Source organism: Myotis myotis, unplaced genomic scaffold (genome assembly GCF_014108235.1).
Source record: "Myotis myotis isolate mMyoMyo1 unplaced genomic scaffold, mMyoMyo1.p scaffold_m19_p_5, whole genome shotgun sequence".
NCBI lineage: Eukaryota > Metazoa > Chordata > Mammalia > Chiroptera > Vespertilionidae > Myotis > Myotis myotis.
This window is the reverse complement of record NW_023416357.1, coordinates 68737770-68756532: the sequence shown is the minus strand read 5'-3', so window position 1 is coordinate 68756532 and position 18763 is coordinate 68737770.

The following is an 18763-nucleotide window of genomic DNA, read 5'->3' as shown; positions in this document are numbered from 1 at the left end:
GTCATCTGAGGCTGGCTGCCACTAGTGCTGGGCTTGGGGCCACTTAGCAAGAGGTACAGACCATGCCATGGCCAGCGAGTCTGTGCTCGGACCCTTTAAGAGGACTCCTTCATCGATAGATGCAATCCCACTAGTTTTCACAGCCAGCTGTTATGGGAGTCTTCTTCCCTGCAGGTGCTCCAGGTGGGAAACCTGGTGTAGGGCTGGGACCTGTCACTTTTAAATGGGAACTTCTGCAGCTGAGATATTTTTCTTGATCCTTAATCACCACACATGCCTCTGCCCCTCCTACCAGTCTTGACGTGGCTTCTTCTTTATATTCTTAGTTAGAGGAGTTCTGTTCAGTTAGTCTGTGGGAGTTCCCAAGGGTGGTTGTTCTATAACTTAGTTGTAATTTTGATGTGGTTGTGGGAGGAAGTGAGCACAGCATTTATCCATTCTGCCATCTTGACTAGAAGTCCAGAAGGCTGGCATTTTCATATTCTTTTTAGTTACACAAGCAATGCATTAATACTTTCCTGTTAATTTTATCAAACATGGTTCTTAGTTTTAAAACATTTTTCAGACTATATGGAATAAAGCTTCTTAAACTCTGACATGCAGCAGAACCAGCTGGGTGCATATTTAATATGCAGATTTCCATGCTCATCTGGGTTCTATAAGTGTAAGGTGGGACATAGGAATGTGTATATTTTACCAGTGCCTCCTTTTTCCTTTTTTATAAACGTTTTTATTTTGAAATAAGTTTATATTTATGGAAGAGTTGCAGAGAATTCCCCTATACCCTTCATGTGTAACCATGGTACAGTTCATCAAAACTAAGAAATTAACATAAGCCTGGCCAGTGTGCTTAGTGGTTGAGCACCTAGGAACCAGCAGGTCACAGTTCAATTCCTGGTCAGGGCACATGCCCAGGTTGCAGACTCAATCCCCAGTAGGGGGTGTGCAGGAGGCAGCCAATCGACGATTCTCTCATCATTGATGTTTCTAGCTTTCTCTCTTATTCCCTTCCTCTCCCTGAAATCAATAAAAACATATTTTTTAAAAGATTAACATAAGTACAATACTATTAATTAAATTACAGGCTTATTTGTATTTCACCTTTCTCCACTAATATTTTTTTGTGTGTTGTTGTTCTAGGATTCAATCTAGTATTTTAAATTCAGATAACATAGAAACAAACTAACAGCAGGTCGGAAATGAAGTCTTGTTTTATTGGGTACTAGGGAAACTATTTGAGGGAGAGAAATCCTGTGTTAGTCTTTGAAACGGTCCTGGGAGTCACTCAAAGTCCTGTTGCTCCCTTTTCTCCACCTATTTCGTGAAATTAACTAATTTTACAACAGTCTTATGAGAACAGTTTCTGAAATAACTTTTATATGAAGACTTTGGATACACATGAATACGAATTTGAAAATGCTTCTTTCACTGAGAACAGAGGAAATAGCATTTTAACTGTTCTTGGTGGTTGGAACAGAAATAGATGTGGTCTCCAAAAGAAGACAAAATTGTATTGCGGTCATGTGTGGTTATGCTTTTTTTAAATGCATTTTTCCAGTTCTGCCTTGCTGATTTTGGAATGCTTATTTCCCTGGAGGGTTCAGCATTTGAAGAGAGGTCTGATGTAGAACAGAAGGTCCACTCCTTGGCAGGTGACACATCACGCAGCCAGGTCTGTCACTGGAAGAGTTATCGGTCAGCATTAAACTGAACAAATGGGGCAAAGAGAGCTCCACTGCGATAACTCACAGCATTCTGAGTGTTCACATTATGACCTTGAAATAAATATATACTTCAATTAAAGAACAAAAGACTTTATTTAAAAAATAGTTCTTGGGTTCATCACTTTGGGTTCTTATTATACAGATCTCCTAGGGCCCTAGGAGATCAAGTTAATGGACTTGATCTTTAAATGGCTTTAGCCAGCCCTACCCAGTTTGACTCAGTAGATAGAGCCTCAACCTGCGGACTGAAGGGTCCCAGGTTCAATTCTGGTCAAGGGCATGTACCTTGGTTGCAGGCACATCCCCAGTAGGGGGTGTGCAGGAGGCAGCTGATTGATGTTTCTCTCTCATCTATGTTTCTCTCTATCCCTCTCCCTTCCTATCTGTAAAAAATCAATAAAATATATTTTTAAAAATAAAATAAATGGCTTTAGCCGGCTTTCCATAGAGTACCTCCTTCCTACAGGCACAGAGACTACTCCTAACCTTAGCCAACTTCTGTGCAAATCTGTTTCTGCATCAGTTTGGGTTCTCCAGAGGAATAAAACCAACAGGGTAGGTCAGTAAATAGAAAGGAAGATGATAGATGATAGATAGATAGATAGATAGATAGATAGATAGATAGATAGATACAAAGAAATTTATTTTAAGAAATTGACTCATGTGGGAAACTGGAAAGTCCAAAATTTGCAGGACAAGCAGGCTTGCTTGAAAGTCAGACAGGAGCTGATGCTGAATTCTTGAGACAGAATTTCTTCTTTCTGGGTAACCTCAGATTTTGCTCTTAGGACCATCAATTGATTAAATAAGGCTCACCATATTAGCAAGCATAATATACTTAAGTCAAATGATTGTAGATATTAACCACGTGCACAAAATGTCTTCTCAGCCACACCTAGATTACTATTTGATTAAATAAATGGGTACTGTAGCAAAGCCAAGTTGACTTATAAAATTAACTGTCATAGTTCCCTGTTAAAAAGAACAGGACAAGCTGGACAGGGTACACTGATCAATGCTAACATAGCTACCCCTCTTGGAAAAAGCAGCACACATTCCCAATAACAGTGGTCAATAGTTTTAGATGTATTTTAGAAGGCAAATGAAATTAATACATTGTTAATGTTTAAAATATCACTAATATCAACACATCATTAATGTTGTAGAGTGTAAACAACCAGAGGCACAAATAATATTTATAGTGATGTAATTATATTCTGGATAGCAAAATAACATATGTAGAGAGGTACTTAATAAAGTTCACTAATTGAATTACTATTCATATTAGCTCAAAGAATAATAGTTTTGTATGGATCTCACTAATCATTAGCTATAGGATCTGTAGGAAATGATTCATGAGAATATTAATACATGTTATAAAGGAAAAAAGAACCTAAATTTTAACATGCTCATTATAAATGGAACATTAGTCATAATTAAATCAGTTCTTTTAGCCTTAATTAATTCTTGTTTTGTTCATCTTGGTTTAGGAGTCCACTTCTGTAAGGTGACCGCTTCTGAATGAGGGGTTGGAGGCTCTAAGTCAGTCTTTGTAAAGTCTGACAGGTGTCTCTTTGCAATAATATCAGCTTTGGGGAGCGGGGGGGAGGGGTTTGGATCCATGAGTATATTTTCTTGTGGACTCAAATAACCAACAGTTCTTTCTTGAAGATCTTTTGAAGTTTTGTCCAGAATCTCCCATCGATGGTTTATAGCAGGAGCTTTTAGGCAAGTGTAAGGGAAAAGCAGAAACCACCTATTAATGACAAAAATTGAATCACTGTAATTAATACGTGATATTATCTAGAATTATTAGAATAAAGAAAAGTGGAATAATCTATTAATGTATGTGGTTTATAAGTATTCTGAAAATAAGAATATATTTACATTTATGACATTTATAATTAATCTAGAGAGATTGAGATTCTATGACTGGAGAGCGGTTCCCCTTCCCGCCGATACTGAGTGGTAACAGGACAGCTCTCACAATTGTGTAGAGCTAATTACATGTGTAGCTTTTTACAATTCACATATTTATACAGCTGGGGTCCGTCCACTGCAGTTTAGAGATTTTTTTTCTGAATTGGATGAGCAGGGCTTTAATGATTCAGCAGGCTAGGGGGCAACTCTCAACAAGGTGTACCTGTAATAGTTTGATGAGAAAGACCAGCAAATGGGGAGAGAATGATCTTTTGAGCATTTGTTCTAGGCTCAGAGGCTGTTGTACGAGGTCTCATGGAACTGACTTTGTAGTAGGTAAGATTTCTTTAAAAACCTATAAACACAAGACAAAATTCGTTATGTGTCACAGGAGAGAAAGAAACAAATCAGGAAAGAAGGTGGCATGTGAGTCAGGTTTGCAGAACAGATGAATTTTAACAAATGAAAATGGGGAAGGGTTGTTTGAAGTACAAATTGGATACTAATAATAGTGTTGAATTACTTTCTGGGATACAACAGCGACAAAAAGACTGGATTATTTTTTGTTGTTGTTGTTGTTGTGGTTGATTCTTAGGAATAAGCGTTAGTGATCATTCCCCCTTTTATTCTGACCCAGCTTGCTCCTTGTCCTCTTTTCTTGATTTCTTTATATTCTATAAGCATTCTCATGCCAGATGCCCAGTTAGAAGCTCTGGATGGAGAGCTAGCTAGCGTAAGAGGAGGATTTGAGATCAGGATGCTCTGGAAAACAAGAGTGAGAAACATTCAAGCATTTTTCTGACATTGAATTACAAATACAAAATTATTCCACATTCTGGAAATGAAAATGGTGGTAGCATTAATGTGAGTACTTTTTTGTATCCAGAAGTTCCCAAATGAGCTTGTGTTGCAATTTTTTTAAAAAGGTTAGTTAACAGATATTTTAAAGATCTTTCCCCCTCCCTTTTAATGACATATCGAGTCCACCTACCCATAGTCCTAACCCTCCTTTAACCAATAAATTATCTGACCTAATTGCTTCCCTGAAAAAGTCTTATCACTGCCCTAAGCAATACTTTTTCTCTCTCAGCTTCTCAGAATAGCTGGATACTGAATAGCACTTGCCTTCTTAAAGGTTTGGAATGGGAATAATCTAAAAAAATATCCAATACAGATAACTTCAGGCCCATACCCAGAGGGCAGACAAGAAGTACAAGTTAATACTGACAGCGTCAGTATTACAAGCAGTTGTATATTGAGCAATTAGAACACAGTCAGTATGCAGCTTGGCATCTGGTTTTAGTTCTGTAATAGTTTAGTTTTAGTTAAAAATAGATGCCATGGTTGCCAATAACTTTCCCTGAGAGGGTAATGTGACAGGATTCAGATGGGAGGAAATACCAAGCCATTTCAATACAATCCATTGTCATTGTAAAAGACTATTCAAATACAGTGTCTAGTATTTCAGACCTTGTTAATAACCAAACAACATAAAAAAACCACTAGAGCTTTTTACAGTTTCATAGGACACTAACAACTCTTGCCTCACCCTATCTGAAATCATTTGTAAAAGTAAAAGCAGACATTTGTGGGTTGTCCTCATTACATCACCGAAACTCAGTGTTCTCATTCAAGGTTAGATGAACCCATCCAGAAAGTTGTGGTCATGAAATTGCCATGTGACAAAATGTTAGCCATAGAAGGGACAGAACTGGGATGAGACCCAGAGTGTCCAGTGCTCAGTCCTGGGCTGCTTGACGTTTTTAGGTCCATTACACTTGCTTAGCACCCTCCCTAACCCCGTTGTACCCCTTCGTGCTCTCTGTGACTAAACACCTTATAAGCCCTGGAGAGCAGCTTCGAAACACTGAGCCCTTTTGCTAGAACCCTCATTTGCAAGTACTCTGCTTTTCATCATGAGTCCACCTTGTCCTGCAGATTTTTTTTGTTGGTGGACATTTCTAGAAGGACTTAATAAGCCACAAGAGCAAGAGGACCCAGTGTTGGGACCATTTCCTGATGCTGAAGATTTTAGGACCCAATATATATGGTCACCATTGTATCTCATTGCCCGACAGGGTTCCTGGCACATCATGGACATCCAGTAATAGTTGTTAGGTGAATAAATATATCAAATGAGGTGTGTGTGTGTGTGTGTGTGTGTGTGTGTGTTTAGGTTGCTGGGATTACAGCTTTAACAATATCCAGGTTTTTCCTCCCCATATTCTCTATTTCATCCCACTAATGTGGGTAATGATGTCGATAAAAGTACCTTTAGCTCTTCTGGAAAGACAAATTAGTAAAGCTAGTCATGATTATTACATTGCACTATGTCTTACAATAGCAGAGCAGCTCAGAGAACCAGAAATCTCTTTTCCCCGAGGCTCACTTATGTTACAGACAGCATCGTTCTCCTCTTTTCTCTGGGAGATCTGTTTCCCAAGTAGTGAGGAGAAAGATGATTTGTTTTGCCTGTCCTGGAGTTGGCTTCTATTGTATGTGAGCAAAAGAAGGGACTAAGGGCTTCCACCCTTACTTGCATAGACATCAACATTCTGTGCTTGGCCCTACACTCTGCTCCCACCCTTATGGAGAATCGGGTGACGGTATGTTAAATCTGGCAGGACTGGGAAAGCATTGTGTCCAATGCTGTGGTTTTACTGAGAATGAAACAGCAGCTCTTTCAGGCAAGGAATTCCCAGTTAGCCATGCAGCACCAGGAGAGGAAATGGAGTCTCTTGGCTGTACCCAGGTGGTGCAAGGCTTTCTTCCCCTTACCTGGGAGGGCAGTCCTCAGCCACATGTTCTCCACTTTCTATTTCAACTTAAGTTTAAGGTTTTAAACACTTGTGAAAACAATGTTCTAAACTTTCAGATTTCTGGAGACAGGAAATGTTTGTGGTGTGCTTTTCCCTTCTGGATTATGGAACAATTAAAAAGCTGAATGATTGGAGAAAAAGTAACATAATTATGTATTTTCCATTATGTCAAGATGTTAAGTAAAAAAAAAAAAAAAAAAAAAAAGCAAATTGCCAAAAATATATAGAGATCAAGCCCATTATGTCTAAGTGTAGCTTAAAGAAGGGTCTGAATTAAATTGTTAAAGAATGTCACCCCCTTTTATGGGGCAAGAGAGGGATTAGATAGGGGGTATGCTAAATACTATTCTACTGTATTATTTTTACAGTGAAAATGTAACCTTGTATTTCATGAGTAACATGTTAAAAGTTACATGAATTCAATCGGGAACTACTATTTGTAATACCCTTAAAAAAAAAAAAAGACTCTTAAAGCTCAACAGTGAAAACAAAAACCAATCTGGTTAGAAAATGGGCAAAAGATATGATATACATTTCACCGGGGAGGATAATGCAGATGGCAAGTAGCACATAAAAAATGTCTAAAGTCATTGGTATAACAAAAATAGAAATTAAAACCAGACTTAAATGTCATTACATACTATCAGAATGACTAAAATATAGTGAAAATGCTAGATTCTGGCAACAATGCAGAAAAACTGGACCCCATTGCTGGTGGAAATATAAAATGGTATAGCCACATTGGAAAATAGTTGGGCCATTTCTTATAAAACTAAACCTTATTATCTAGCAATTGTACTCTTGTGTATTTATTCCAAAGAAGTGAAAATTTATGTTAACACAAAAATTAAGATTCATAGCAGCTTTATTCATAATAGTTAAAAGCTGGAAACAGCCCGGGGATCCTTCGATAGGTGAACAGTTAAATTGTGATGCACACATTTTATAGAATACTACTGATACACACAACAACCTTGATGACTCTCCAAGGAATTACGCTGAATGAAAAAAGCCAATCCCAGCCCTAGCCGGTTTGGCTCAGTGGATAGAGCGTCAGCCCGCAGACTGAAAGGTCTCAAGTTTGATTCCGACCCAGGGCTCGTACCTCGGTTGCAAGCTTGATCCCCAGCCCTGATCAGGGCATGTGCTGGAGGCAACCAATCCATGCATCTCTCTCACATTCATGTTTTTCTCTCTCTGTCTCTCCCCCTCCCTTCCACTCTCTCTAAAAATCAATAGAAAAATATCCTCAGGCGAGGGTTAACAAAAAAGAATAAAAAAAGGCTACATACTCTACGAGTCCACCTATAGCACATTTTTGAAATAGGAAAGCTTTAGAAATGAAGAACAGATTTGTGGTTGCCTGGGTTCGGGATGGGAAGGTGTGGGCGAGGTTATAAAATAGCAACACAGGGATCCTTGTGGTGATTAAACTGTTTCGTATCTTGACTGGTTGTGGACACATGAATTTACATGTACTAAAACTGTATACAATTAAATACACTGTACAAGTGAAACTGGGAAAGTCTGAAGAAGAGCAGCAGATTGTAGCAAAGTCATGTTCTGTTGAGAGGCACTGTGCTATTGTTCTGCAAGATGTTATCACAGAGAAAAACTGGGTAAAGGATGCTGGAATCTGTATTATTTCTTTCAATGTCAGGTAAACCCACAATTATCTCAGTAAAAATTTCAACTAAAAAGAAAACTGTAACAAATTGAAGCATTTGAGTACATTAGTCAGCTCCTGCCTGCAGAGCTGAGGGCCCTCACTGCTTCATCTAGAGGATGAGATGTGCTCCCCACCTCCCAGCAGACACTGTCCTCCCAAACATTTCCATCTGGGTCTTTCTGCAGGCACAAATGGGAGAACAGGGACTGATATTACCTCAATGAATCAGTTTCTATAACCATGAAATCTGATTGTGACCTAGGTTTCAATCTGAGACTGTCAGGCCTGACTGCACATCAGAACCATCTGCAACCAGTGCTGGCACCCCGTCCCAGAATGATTACATCTGAGCCTTGGGGTCAGATCCAGGCACAGCTTTTTGTTTGGTGTTTAAGCTCTCCAGGTAATTGTAATGTGCAGCCAAGATGGAGACCCACTGGCCAGAGTGGTTAGACCAGTGATGGCAAACCTATGACACACGTGTCAGAGGTGACACGCGAACTCATTTTTTTGGTTGATTTTTCTTTGTTAAATGGCATTCAAATATATAAAATACATATCAAAAATATAAGTCTTTGTTTTACTATGGTTGCAAATATCAAAAAATTTCTATATGTGACACGGCACCAGAGTTAAGTTAGGGTTTTTCAAAATGCTGACACGCCGAGCTCAAAAGGTTCGCCATCACTGGGTTAGACAATGATGGCTTTCAACATGCCAGGCCAGGTGCCCTTTTCTCACTATCCCAGCCTACACTTCTGGGCTCAGAAGAATGAGCTACCAGGGGCTCACTTCCCCTCACAGTCAAAACCCATGCTGAGTACAGAACCTCGAGAAGAGGGGGTGCTCGGTGGCAGGCCAGGTGGGTGAGTTCTAGAAAGCACACACACAGGCATGCTTAGTATTCTCCAGGCTGTGTACTTGGCTGAGTTTCTGCACACATGGCTGAAGCTCTGCCATGTTTTCTCTGTTGGCTGCTTCTGAGGCTACTAAGAGGCCCAGAAACTTGTGGGCAGAACCCTTGATGAATGGGGAGGGTGGAGAGGCAAATGCTTTGTGTGACAAAGCCTTCTTTGGCCTACTCAGTCCCCAACTAAGCCCGCCGTCATGCCACCAAAAACTCTGGAACCTCTCTAAGGTTCTGACAGAAGTCAGGGAGGTAAATGGGGCCTGATGATTAACCTCAGTACCTCCAGGGTAGAGAAAAAGGTTGGGGATTGGGTGTCCCCTACAGTATACTTCTTGATCAGGTACTCATACTTCCAAACACCCCACAGATGATGTGAAGGAAAACTTATTCAACAGCTCCTCTGTACAACTTGCAGTCAGTAATCGTTAGCATTTGGAAGGCAAACAGAGCTATGAAAAACTGTCTGATTATATCATAATTACCACAAGACTTTCTCAAATAACCCAAGCAAATTCCCCAGACTCTGCTAAAAGCCAAGCAGATGAATAATAGCTTTCCCTCCACTGTTATTTATGAATTCCAGGCATTTTCTTGATTGTTCTTCTAGAGATTAGCAAAGTTATTTCTCCCCAAATCCAACTGTGTCCCATTATCCACAGTTACCACCATTCAGGTTCTGTTCCTAGGTTGCTGACAAGGATCCATTAAACAGTTTCCAAAAGCAACATGCTACTTGACCCTGTATTCATTTTGTTGACAATCCCAAGTGCAATTATTAAAACACATACTGTTCATCTACATGCTGAGATTGTTTTATTTTGTCCTCTCATAAATTTAACTTCTGTGCCTTATATGAAGAAGGGAAGGAAATAAAATTATTTTTTATTTGCAATTGCAATCAGCTCCAAATCTATGTCAAAATTAGTTGAGGTTATAGCAGATTCCTGCTTCCCCCCTACCCCCTTCTTGAGCTCAGATCTTAAAATAAAAATTAAAAGAAAATATAAACTTCTAGACCAGGTCTAAAAATCCTGAAATCATTATCTTACTGTCTTTTATTTTTTTTAATATATTTTATTTGTTTTTTAAAAATATATTTTATTGATTTTTTTACCAAGAGGAAGGGAGAGAGATAGAGAGTTAGAAACATTGATGAGAGAGAAACATTGATCAGCTGCCTCCTGCACATCTTCTACTGGGGATGTGCCCACAACCAAGGTACATACCCTTGACCGGAATTGAACCTGGGACCTTTCAGTCCGCAGGCCGACGCTCTAGCCACTGAGCCAAACCAGTTAGGGCCTGTCTTTTATTTTTGCGCAGTCATTAAACTTTTTTTGTGGTTCATGGATTTCCTTGAAAGTAAGAATATTGGCCCATGCTCTAGGAAAGTGCACATATTTACAAACATGCAGTAGTTTGCTCCATAGTTTCAGGGAGTCTACAGACCACCTATGTCACCTAAGCCAACCCAGAGACAGTACTGGTGGATTAGAATAAAAATTTTAGGTAATCAAGAGAAGGAACTATTCACATAAATATGTAAAGCAAAGAAATGTGTCTTGTTTCCTAAATTCCTAGACATGACTAGGAAGATATATATATATAGTGGAACAGGAAGACCCTGACTCAGCTAAGTGGTGATTGCCCCGGAACAGTAGGAGGAAGACCAAGCTGATCAGTTCCTTCCTTTCATTCTTCCCCACATTGTAGTCACATGACCATACCTAGCTGCAAGGGTCTTTATTCTAAACTGTGTGCATTCTCTGCCACTATAACTTTACTTGGTGTACAATGATTTATAATACTATATTTTGTGTTGTTCCCTAGCATTTCACACCATTTTTTCCTGTTGATCAGATACGTGGCCATTGGGGGAAATTTGGAAATTGCATAATGCTGCTAGGAGGCAGTGAAATTATTACCCACAATCCTTTCACCCAAGAGGTACATTTGTTTATATATTTTGGTGTGTTTTCTTCTGGAACTTTCTCTCTACACTCCTTTAAAAAAAAACAAAAACCTAGCTCAAATTAAGTTGTGAATGCAATTTTGTACTTTATTTTTTAATTTACTAGTAATTGTATCATCTAATTGGGTGGGGCTTTCACCTGAAAGAAGTGTCCCTAATGACTGAGCAAGGAAGACAGAGAAGGAGGGAAATAAAGGTTAAGGAACTGGTTCTGGATACGAAGGATGGCGGCCGTTGACGTAGGATAGTGGCCCCTTATGTGGGATGGTGGTCACTTGTTCTCATTGCAATCCAGACAAACTGGTAGGGGCTGTGCCCTAAGTAACTGACTGTGAGCATAAATCATTCAAAGAAAGAGCAGGGCTTAGTCCAGGCCCTTGATAAGTGAGCACTAAAGTTCCCAGAGCCACAAGCATGTAGGCTAAGATGGGAGTACAAGTCTATTTATAGGGCAGTGATAAAATACTTTCAATGGCATATTTGAAAGTCTTATGGATCAATATTCCCAAACTCTTTTGACCTTATTGAACCCTGTTCAGTTAAGAGAGACAATTGTCCACCTAAGTCAACCTCAATGAAAAAAAGAATTTGAGAATTACAAAGAATTAGGAGAGGACCAAAATTATAATTAACATAGTCTTTTTGCAGTAATTGAAAATAAAATCTGAAATGATCAACAGAAGTAAAATCTATCAGTAATTACACAAATATATTATTAATATAATCTTATATATTAATTGAAATCCTTGGCCCATGTAAGGTGACACTGATGAGGCACAGTTAAATTTTTCTTATCTAAAAATTGTGGCAATCCCAACTCTGTGTGTGTGCAAAGCTTTGCAATTAAAAAAAACCCCACAAAACACCCAACCTGGCCCTAGCCAGTTTGGCTTAGTGGATAGAGCTTTGGCCTGTGGACACAAGGGTCCCAGGTTCCATTCTGGTCAAGGGCACATGGCTGGATTGTGGGCTTGATCCCCAGTAGGGGCGTGCAGGAGGCAGCCGATCAATGATTCTCTCTCATCATCATTGATGTTTCTCTCCCTCTCTCCCTCTCCCTCCTCTCTGAAATCAATGATATATATACCTGTTATTTTAAATTGCCCAATAATGTGTGCAATAGATACCCTCATCCTACAGCCAAATCCCACTTCCATAGCTGGTGCCCACAAACATCTCTGATTCTTGCCCAACCTTGCTCCTTCCCAGATTCCACCTCTGTTTCTGAGCTGCATCCAAGCCTTGGGACCCAATTTAATAATTTGGTAATGTTTAAGACGTAAAAGAAGAATCTTGTCTTTTTAGCATCATTAACTAGGACTGAATGTAAAATATCACACTCATGATCAGAGCTGCTTGCTATTCCCAGTAATACATTACTTACTGTAAAATCAACTTTACAGAAATTTACCATCTTAGCTGTAGACCCTGCTCCAGTAATTCAGATATTGTGATAATAGAGACCCCAATATTAGAAGTATGAAAAGATCTACCTTGAAATACTAAATTTGTGGCACTGGCAAGAAAGCTAAGGCAAATGTAGGAACTGATATCCCAGCCACAAAGTAAATGTTACTGGAACTAGGATGGTATGAGGGGCCCTAGCCTGCATAGCTTGTAGAGCTGCTTGTATATGTGTGGACATTAATTCAGTAGGTACAGTGTGGTCCAAATAAACACTTTATGACTCAAAGCAAATATTTCACAGTGCTAATAATGTTTATTGTTTTACATTAATATGTCAGTCCAGGTCCTCTGAGAAGCAGATGCCAGGACTGAATTATAAATTCAAGAGATTTATTGGGGAAAATGCCTCTGAGGGATAAAAGCAGGAGGAAGTTGGAAGACACAGAGACTTCTGCTTGCAATGCAAGGCTGACACCTGTGAAAGGAGGGAGGGAAGGAAGATTGGGTAGAAGAGATTCAGACTGCAGGATAGCTCTAAGAAAGATAGTCAACTCTAGAGCAGAAGTCACCCACCATGCTCTGTCACTGGCAGGGTGCAGCCTAGGAAGAGAGTGGCCCCACTTTGCACAGTTAACTATACTCATTGCAGCAGATTCTCTTGAAGGGGGGTCTGAATGGGCACCCTCATGACTGCCTCAGGCCACCCCTGTGCTGCACAGATCCTTTGCTCCATGTATTTGAGGAACTGTGGGCCTCTCTTCCTGGGGTAAAGTCTTGAGTCACCTGGTGCTGTGACCCAAACCCTCATTCTTGCAGGGTCTGAGTCCTTAGTAATTGGACCCATTTCAGGCTAAGGTTGCTGCACATGTCCATCCACTGTTTCAGCTGGGCAAGGAATACCAAGAAGAACCTAAGCCAATTACATGGGTTGCACATTAATTCTGTCTTGCTCTCACATATGCACATGAGATGAACCATCCTAATTCATGCTTCTGCAGGTCAGGGTCAGTTCCCTGCCATGAAGGTGACTCTTGTTACCATCTAGTCCATGGGTACAAGGAGTCCAAAGTGCCCAGGCAAAAGTCATAGTATGTAGTCTGATGGACCCTTGTTGTGTCCTCTCACAAGAAAGTCCCTCAGTGCATCACTGGAATAAAGCAGATCTGTCCTGCTTCCCTACCTTGGGTCTCAAACATTTGTATGTTCCCTATAGGGGACAAATCACCATATAAAGTTCTCTTATTTAGTGCCTAGCTACATGCCAAAGGAAGACACTCCATTTTTGTAGAGCAGTGATTTTCAACTGGTGCGCTGCAAGAATTTTTAAAACATGCAATACCTGACTATATAGTCAGGGGCACTGACCTCTTTTCCCTTAGATTGTCAAATTAAAAATGACAACAGCCAACACAATAGCCATCTGGTGTGAATGCCCTGTCTTGATCCATAAATATAAAGGTCCTATAATAGAGTTGCATCTTATTAGTCACTAGAGGCCTGATGCACAAAATTCGTGCACCGGTAGGGTCCCTAGGCCTGGCCAGCAATCAGGGCCGATCTGCAGGGCAACCGGCAGGGTGATCTGGGAGGGGGTCCCTCTTTTGGCACCCACCTTGGCAAGCCTGGCACTGCTCGCTTGCCAGCCCCACCCATGCCACCAAGGCCGGTCACCTCCCTCTACAGGGTGACTGGTGGGACGATTGGGGAGGCCCCCCGCTGGCACCTGCCTTGGCTGGCCGGGGGCCTGCGGGCTGGGGGCAGCTCCTGCATTAAGCATGTGCCCCCTGGTGGTCAGTGCACATCATAACGACTGGTTGTTCTGCCGTTTGGTTGATTTGCATATTAGGCTTTTATTATATAGGATGTTGTGTAATAAGGTTACATCTGATTGGTTAATTCTTGGTACTAGAAATCCTTATATACAAGTATTGGCACCTGATTTTTTTAAAAAGTCACTTAGGAGCAAAAAGGGTAGGTAATTACTATTATTATTTTTTTTTAATCAATCAAAAGTATACCTATTTGTTGTCAGATTGGCAAAAAATATATATATATTTTTGGTGTGCCCTATTTTAATAAAGAATTTATGTGTGCCACGAGATGAAAAAGGTTGAAAATCACTGTTGTATTGTCTCCAAGGTGGTGTATCAGTTGCTACCTTTAGAAGGCCATCAATGGAAGGTAGCTGCTTTTAAAGAATGCTGTATATGATATAATGAGAGAGTCTCCTGGTTAGATGTTTCTGTGTTGTGTGGGATTTAATGGCTGCAAATTATGCCATAAAATTCTTAAGTCCCTGGACAGTGGTGTTGACCGAGGCTCTGTGGGCAAGAAAAACAAACCCGTACCTTAAACAGTTATCTTTCCCTGTGAAGATAAACCACTGGCTCTTCTAGCATGGAAGGGGCCCAGCATAATTTACTTGCGATAAAATGATAAGTTGATCTCCTCAAAGAATAATGCTGTTTTGGGGACACAGTTTGGCCTGTGTTGTTGGCAGTTCTCAGAGGTGGGAGTAGCTGAATGAGCCTCAGTGACAGGCATATATGCTGTTGAGTTCATGCGTGACCTCTGTCTCTGGCATTGCGGCCACTCCATTCATGTGCACAATGTGCCAGTTCTGGGATGATCAATGGTGAAGGCTGACAAATGTCATCTGGCCAAGTCCTGTGTCTAGGCGGGGTTGTTGAATGTCTTCGATGGGTGGCTTCTAATGGATATTAATATGTGATTCAAGCCCTGATCGGTTTGGCTCAGTGGATAGAGCGTCAGCCTGGGGACTGAAGAGTCCCGGGTTCGATTCCGGTCAAGGGCATGTACCTTGGTTGTCGGCACATCCCCAGTAGGGGGTGTGCAGGAGGCAGCTGATCGATGTTTCTCTCTCATCGATGTTTCTAACTCTCTATCCCTCTCCCTTCCTCTCTGTAAAAAAATCAATAAAATATATTTTAAAAAAAAAATGTGATTCAAAAATCTTCATACTTCATGCCCACTCCATTCAAATGCCTTTACTCAAGACCTCCTTGCCTCTAATCTTCCAGATTTGTGTTTGTTTGTTTGTTTGTTTGTTTGTGGGGTTTTTTGGTGTGTGTGTGTGTGTATGTGTGTGTTTTGCTTCTAGGCCCCTATCCAGTTGCCTGGGCCACTGGCACCTGCTTAGGACTCTATACATTTTCTCACTGGTGACTACTTTTTCTTCCACACAAAGTCGATGACCAATGTACTGCTCCCAGCTCCATCCATTGAGATTTTTGTCTCCATTGTCTTTCAAGCCTAAATATGGCTGTAATACAGCTGTTGTTCATTGTCAGCTTGCATTCACATAACAAGCCAACTCATCAAAATACCTGGCTTTTTCCTCCTTCTTCATCTGGTTGTATGAAATTTCTGCATAGGTGGCCATTTGTGTGAGCTTAAGGAGTGTCACTGGTGTGTAACCATGGTGGTGACATGGGAGTCAGAGCTACTTGCCTATGCAGCTTACTCATGCCCTCCGGTCCTCCCTGGCTTTAATCCCAGACATTCCATTTCTATCTTACTGTGGACTGCTGTTAGGCCTATTCTACTTTATGAATTGGTGGGCCTAACAAAACCTACCGCATAATAGGCAATTGTGTATGCATGGTCACTTGGTACCCTATAGTCAAGCCTTCCAGCTCTAACAGGACCCAGTAATATGCTAGGAGCTGTTTCTCAAAAGACATATACTTCCCAACTGCAAGTGGCACAGCATTGGTCCAGAACCCCAAGTGCTTTAATAGGGCCTCTCTCACTGGGGCTCGCCACACTGCAACTTTTTTCATCCCTGATATCAGCAGAGCTGCTTGCGGTTGTCAGTCTTCTGTATCCCTAGGGCAAGAGAAGTATTCCTATGTGTAATATGTTCCCTCAGAATCCCAAATGGCTCACAAGCACAATTCCATCTTTGAAGTAGGGAATGCAAGATTCAGGAATTTGTCTTTTACTTTGGAGAGGATGTCTTGGCAAAGCCCTGACTATTGAACTCTAAAAAGTATACTCGAGTGGTGGCTTTCGGAGTCTCCTTGAGCTTGTCTCCCACTCTGTGGAGCACAGTTGTCTTACCAAGGCCTCTAGCATATTAGTTGCCTCTTGCTCAACCTGTCTATTGAGCATGATGCCATCAAGGAAACAGATCGGTGTGATGTTCTGTGGGCTGTCCTGAGAGTTCAGACCACTTTAGACTATATTATGATGGAAGGCAGAGAGGTTAACAGAGCCCAGGAGCAAAACTGTAAATAAATATTCTTGTCTGCAGGGGAGTCTTGCGTCAGGCAGAAATGGCCAGGTTTTAGCACCTCCCCCGCCCCTGCCCAGCTCAGCCATTGGCTGGGAAGTGGTAGAGGCCTGACCCGTGGTGGCTACTGCTAGAATCCTGAAAACTTGATGTCTGGAAGCTGTCAGCTCATCCCACTTTTTGCCCCAGCTGGAGAGGCCCAGCTTCGTGGTTGCCACACTATGTTTACAGGGGCGATGTTTAGTCTTTTCTAATGCTTTTGTGTGTTTTCCAGATTTTCTAAAGTGGGCATGTATTATCGCTAAAATCAGGATAAAACAAACAAATACATTCCAAAAGTGTTTTATGTCCAGTTTTTTAGAACTGTGCCATCATTCCCTGCTTTGGTATGTTTGACAATTTCCATAATAACATTTTTCAAAAAAGACTATTTTAATAACTTTAGTGGTTTCGTAACATTAGTTCACAGAAACTTCATGAACTCTCTCTTTGTCCATGTTGTTCACCAATTTGTCTCCAATACCTAGAACAACCCTGGCCCATTGAGTTACTTAATTTCCTTAAGTACAGATACTACTCTTTTAGATTCTGACTCCTCAGGGTGTGAATAAATTTCATGGTTGATCCATATTCTAACCTGATGGAGAGTGGGGAGTGGAGTATTTCTACTGCAGTTACCTCTTCTTCTTAGGAAACCCTAGTGTAGCAGTGCCAGAGTGAAAAGCAGTCAGAAAAGGAAGGACTGAAGTAGGGAGTTTGGAGTATAGCAGAGTATAATATGTACACCAGAAATAAACTTCAGAAACTCATCTCTTACTTTCATTTTGCACAGAGTGTCGCCATAATATGTTGTGTACGTACACCACTCTTAATTTCCACACAGTATCTCATGACTTCCAAAAGGATTTTATTCCCCAGCCAGAGTTCTTTGGAAAACTTGTGGTTTCTATGGATTAAGGCTCAAATGTCATATTAGATTACCTGGAATTTTTTTTAATCCTCACCCAAGGATATTTTTTCCATTGATTTTTACAGAGAGTGGAAGGGAGAGGGAGAGACAGAGAGAAACACTGATGTGAGAGAGACACATCAATTGGTTGCCTCCCGCATGCCTGAGGAGCCTGCAACCGAGATATGTGCACTTGACCGGAATCAAATCTGGGACTCTTCAGTCCATGGGCCGATGCTCTATCCACTGACCCAAACCAGCTAGGGCATGGAATTTTTTATTATTATAGTTTCTAGGGAAAAAGAAAACAATATTTAAACATTCTTTGTGATGTTCCTTTGCTAAAGGATCATTCTCCTGGTATAAATAATAGCAATAGCTCTCATTTGCTGAGTATTTATTAGTGAAAAGCACTTTATGAAAAAAGCACCTTATTTAATCTTTACAGTAACCCTATAAGAAAAATATTGACCCCATTTCAAATCGAGGAAAATGAAATTTAAAAATGTAAATCATTTACCCAAGGCCACACAACTAGAAAATGGTAGAGTCAAGTTTGACTCGAAAGCATACATTCTTAACTATTTATGGAGAGATATTCGCTCCATAGGAAACTAATTCGGATACAACTTTCCCTTAAATTATTTGTAAAGGCAAACAGATAGGAACTATGAGATTTCTGAGTATATTGTCAGAACTATTTAACTTTATATTATACATCTTACTCTAGAAATGTTAATACAATGCCACAGAGATAGTCTTTTCAAGAACTGGTGCTAGAACTACTGGAAAACCATATGCAAAAAATGCATCTAGACACAGGCCCTATACCCTTCAAAAATTATCTTAAATGGGTCATAGACCTAAATGCTAAAACACAAAACTATAAAAGTCCTAGAAGAAAATATGTTGGGTAGGCAATGACCTTTTAGATACAGTACCAAAGGCATTATCCTTGAAAGACATAGTAAGCTGAATTTTATTAAAATTAAAAACTTATGTTCCATAAAAAGCAATGTTACGGGAACAAGAAGATAAGCCACAGAGTGGGAGAAAATGTTTGCAAAAGACACATCTTATAAAGGACTGCTATTCAAAATATACACAAATTCTAAAAACTCAACAATAAAGAAACAAC